This window comes from Zonotrichia leucophrys, unplaced genomic scaffold (assembly GCF_028769735.1).
Source record: "Zonotrichia leucophrys gambelii isolate GWCS_2022_RI unplaced genomic scaffold, RI_Zleu_2.0 Scaffold_1734_9043, whole genome shotgun sequence".
Taxonomy (NCBI): Eukaryota; Metazoa; Chordata; class Aves; order Passeriformes; family Passerellidae; genus Zonotrichia; species Zonotrichia leucophrys.
In genome coordinates, this window is record NW_026993939.1 from 1 (window position 1) to 5,299 (window position 5,299).

The 5,299-nt window shown below is 61.7% G+C and overlaps 1 long non-coding RNA gene across 1 annotated transcript; it reads left to right on the forward strand.

The window, feature by feature from the left end:
* Positions 1 to 2,047, forward strand: LOC135442173 (uncharacterized). The gene is made up of 4 exons (XR_010438627.1): positions 1 to 27; positions 498 to 555; positions 654 to 714; positions 1,765 to 2,047. It is a non-coding gene; the product is annotated as an uncharacterized LOC135442173 (long non-coding RNA).
* Positions 2,048 to 5,299: the final 3,252 nt, after the last annotated feature.

Below are 5,299 nucleotides of genomic sequence, written 5' to 3' on the forward strand. Positions count from 1 at the left end.
GGGTCCTGGAGGCCATCGCCCGCGGGGGTGAGGGGATTTGGGGGGATTCAGGGGGTTTTGGGGGGATTTGGGGGGGTTCAGGGGGGATTTGGGAAGATTTAAGGGAGATATGGGGATGTTTGGGGGAGCTTTGGGGGGACTTTGGGGGGATTTGAGTGGGATTCAGGGTTTGGGGCATTGGGGGGTTTGGGGGATTTTGGGGGATTTGGGGGGAGGTTAGGGGTTTTGGGGGGCAATTGGGGGATTTGGGAAGGTTTTGGGGGGGACTTTGGGGGATGTTGGGTGGTGATTTTGGGGGGGTTTTGGGCTTTGGGGGGTTGGGGATGTTTTGGGGTGGATTGGGGGGTCCAGGAGGGATTTGTTGCGTGGGGGGGGGGGGGGGTTGGTTTGGGCAGGATTTGGGGGACTTTTGGTGGGAGCTGAGCGTGTTGACAATGGGGAGGGGTCTCAACACCCCCCCTAACTTGAGACCCCCTCCCCAAATTTCCCCTTTCCAGGGCACCAACTGCGGGAGCTCCCCAAGCAGAGCCCGAGCCCGGCAGAGCCCGAGGATGAGTACGGAGGGGAATGGGGGGAATTGGGGGGATTTGGGGGGGTCTCGGGATTTGGGGGCGTCCCCATGAGGGTCCCACCCCCTCGTGACCCCCCCGCAGTTCCCAGAGGCTCGATGAGAAGGTGGCGCAGCTGGACGCGGTGCTGAAGCGGCTGCACGAGGTGGGGACTGGGAGGGAACTGGGAGGAACTGGGAGGAACTGGAGGGAACTGGGAGGGACTGGGAAGAAAATGGGAGGAACTGGGAGGGAACTGGGAGGGACTGGGAGGGGACTGGGAGGAACTGGAGGGAACTGGGAGGGACTGGGAGGGGATTGGGAGGGACTGGGAGGGAACTGGGAGGGAACTGGGAGGGACTGGGAGGGAAATGGGAGGGACTGGGAAGGAAATGGGGGAACTGGGAGGGACTGGGAGGGGACTGGGGGGAACTGGGAGGGAACTGGGAGGGGACTGGGAAGGAAATGGGGGGAATGGGAGGGAACTGGGATGGAATGGGAGGGAACTGGGGGGACTGGGAGGGAACTGGAGGGAACTGGGAGGGACTGGGAGGGAAATGGGGGGGACTGGGAGGGAACTGGAGGGAACTGGGAGGGACTGGGAGGGAAATGGGGAACTGGGAGGGACTGGGAGGGGACTGGGAAGGAAATGGGAGAACTGGGAGGGGACTGGGAAGGAAATGGGGGAAATGGGAGGGAACTGGGATGGACTGGGAGGGAACTGGGGGGGACTGGGAGGGAACTGGGGGGGAACTGGGGGGGACTGGGAGGAACTGGAGGGAACTGGGAGGGACTGGGAGGGAAATGGGGGGGACTGGGAGGGAACTGGAGGGAACTGGGAGGGACTGGGAGGGAAATGGGGGAACTGGGAGGGACTGGGAGGGGACTGGGAAGGAAAGGGGAGAACTGGGAGGGGACTGGGAATGAAATGAGGGAACTGGGAGGGACTGGGAAGGACTGGGAATGAAATGGGGGAACTGGAGGGAACTGGGAAGGATTGGAGCAGACTGGGAGGGGATTGGGAAGGAAATGGGAGAACTGGGAGGGACTGGGGGGAACTGGGAGGGAACTGGGAGGGACTGGGAAGGAAATGGGGGAACTGGGAGGGAACTGGGAGGGACTGGGAGGAACTGGGGGAAAACAGAGGGGGCTGATCTGAGGGGTCTCTGTGGGTGGGGGTCTCACGGGGGTCCCTCTCTCTCTCTCCCCCCCCAAGGTCAGGATGCTCAACAGCGGCTCCGGGACCTCCCATGAACCCCCCGGGACCCCCTGAGATCCCCCAGACCCATCCTGGGGACCCCCTGAAATCCGTCCTGGAACCCCTGACCCCCCCCAGGACCTCTCCCTTGGGGACCCCCCCCCCAATTCCTCAGGGGACCCCAGACCCACCCCAAGGACCCCCTGACATCTCTCAGGACCCCCAGAAGTGCCCCCCAAGCCCCCCCTGAGGGCTGTGGGACCCCGCAGGACTCGGGGACCCCCCCCCAGCATTTGCACCCCTAAAGCCGCCCCCCCCAGCTAACTGTGAAACTGAAGCTGTGACACCCCCAAAGTGTGACATTGGGACCCCCCCCCAAAGTGTGACATTGGGACCCCCCCGTGTCCCCCCCAATGTGACAGTGTGACACTGGACTCCCCTGATTGTGTCCCCCCAAAAAAGTGACACGGGGACCCCCCCCCAAAAGTGAAACTGGAACATCCCCGTGTCGCCCCCCCCCCCAGTGTGACAATGTGACACTGGGACCCCCCCCCCCATCTGACATTGCCACCCCTCGGGGTTGACCCCCCCCAATGTGACAGTGTGACACTGGGACCCCACCATGTGACACTGGGACCCCTCCCCAAGAAGGTGACACTGGGAACCCTCCATGTCCCCCCTCCTCAAATGTGACACTGGGACCCCTCCCATGTGTCCCCCCCTTCTCCAAAGGTGACACTGGACCCCCCCATATGACACTGGACCCCCCCCAAAGGTGACACTGGACCCCTCCCCCGTTATGAGGGGGACCTGCCGGGACCCCCCAGACCCCCCCCAATAAAAACTCATTGGCCTCGGCAGCGCCTGCAGTGACTGCGGGGGACAATGGGGGACAGTGGGGACAATGGGGGACAATGGGATTGGGAGGTGACAACGTTGGGGGACCCCACGGGGGGGGGAGGGGACCCCAAATTCCCAGCCCCACCCCCCTGGCTGGGCAGGGCCAGCTCTGGTGGCTCCTCCCCATGGGTGACCTCCCCCGGGGGGTGGCCCTGGGGACATTCGGGGACATTCCAGACACTTGGGGACACTCCAGGCCACTCAGGGACATTGCGGGGACACTCAGGGACACTGCAGGACATTCAGTGACACTCCAGGACACTTGGGGACACTGGGAGACACTCTGGGAACACTCAGGGACATTCAGGGGACACTCGGTGACACTCGGGGACACTCAGAGACACTCGGGACATTCAAGGGACACTCAGAGACACTTGGGGACATTCAAGGGACACTTGGTGACACTCGGGGACACTCGGGGACACTTGGGGACACTCAGGGACATTCAGGTGACATTCTGGGACACTCTGGACACTTGGGAACACTTGGGGACACTCAGAGACACTCAGGGACACTCGGGGACATTCAAGGGACACTTGGTGACACTCGGGGACACTCAGGGACATTCAGGGGACACTCAGGGACATTCAGGGGACACTCGGTGACACTTGGTGACACTCGGGGCCATGGCGGGGCTGAAAACGGCCACGGGCGAGGAGATCGACGGATCCTTCGAGCTGCGGGTGGAGGTGGAGGAGGAACGGGAGTGGGGACAGGGACAGGGACAGGATTGGGGACAGGGACGGGGACAGGGACAGGGACAGGGACAGACTGAGGGACAGGGACAGGGCGAGGCGCGCGTCCTCACGCTCTGTGTCACCGGGGATGTGACCATCGGGGAGCTCCTGCGCCGCATCGGGAACGCGCTCGGTGAGTGACCGCGGCCGGAGAGGGCCGGAGCCAGGGACTGACCCATGGGACTGACCCCTAGAACTGACCCTTGGAACAATGACCATAGAACTGACCAATGGGACTGAACCATGGGACTGACCATAGAACTGACCCATGGCCAGAGACCAGAACTGACCTTGGAACTGACCCCAGAAACTGACCCATGACTGACCATAGACCCTGACCCATGGCCAGAGACACAGAACTGACCCCTAGAACTGACCCATGGCCAGAGACACAGAACTGACCCTTAGAACTGACCATATAGAAACGACCCCTAGAACTGACCCATGGCCAGAGACACAGAACTGACCCTTGGAACTGACCAGAATGACATGAACTGACCCATGGCCAGAGACACAGAACTGACCCTTGGAACTGACCATAGAACTGACCCATGGCCAGAGAAGCAGAACTGACCCACAGAACTGACCCATGGCCAGAATCATGGCTGGACCCATGGAACTGACCCATAAAACTGACCACAGAACTGACCCATAGCCCTGACCCATGGACAGAGACATAGAACTGACCCATGGCCGGAGAGGGCCAGAGCCATGGGCTGACCCTTAGAACTGACCAATGGAACTGACCCCAGAACTGACCAATAGCCCTTAGCCACAGTTGGAGCCATGGCTGGAGCCATGGAACTGACCCTTAGAAGTGACCATAGAACTGACCCCTAGAACTGACCCATGGAACTGACCCATGGAATTGACCCTTAGAACTGACCCATGGCCAGAGAGGGCCGGAGACATGGACTGACCCATGGAACTGACCAATAGCACTGACCAACAGAACTCACCACAGAACTGACCCACGGAACTGACCTTTAGAACTGACCAATGGCCAGAGCCACAGAACTGACCCATGGAACTGACTTTAGAACTGACCAATGGGCCAGAACCACACAAACTGGCCAGGGAACTGACCAATAGAACTGACCCTTGGCACTGACCCATGGAACTGACCCATAGGACTGACCCATGGCCGGGACCACGAACTGACCCCTGGAACTGACCAATGGCCGGCCCAACACCACTGACCAATAGCCCTGACCCACACCACTGACCCATAGAAGTGACCAATGGCCTGACCCACACCCCCAGCCCCCCCCCAATTGACCCTGAGGACAATTGTCCTCCCCTGCCCCCCCCATCCCCCCAGGGCAGTTTTTGGGGTTTGGGGGGGGAGGGGAAATCCGGCCCGGGGGGGTGGGGGAGGGGCCGCTCTTATCGGGGGTCCCGGGGTGTCCCCACTTCCCCCCGGGGCTGATAAGGGCTAAAAATAGCTCAGGGACCGCCCCTCCCCCATCCCCGGATGTGGTTTGGGGGGGGGGGAGGGACAGGGTGAGACCCCTGAGACCTTGGAGCCCCCCCAAACCCCATTAAAGCCCCCCAGAACCCCATTAAAGCCCCCTCCCACACTCCCCAAAGACCCCCAGACCTCCCCCAACACCCCCCGAATGCCATTGAAGCCCCCCAAACCCCCCCAAACTCCCTCAAAACCCCATGACAACCCTCTGAGCCCCCCTAAACCTCCTCAAACCCCATTACAGCCCCCCAAACCCCATTAAAGCCCCCCCAAATCCCCCCCAAACCCCATTACAGCCCCCCTGACACCCCCAGAACCACCATAAACCCCCCTCAAACACCCCCAAAACCCCATTAAAGCCCCCCGACCCCCGGTTTTTGCAGCCCCCCGCAGCCGCCCCAGTGCCGACCTCGCTCTCTGGTGGGAGCAGCGCCGTCGGTGGCTGCTC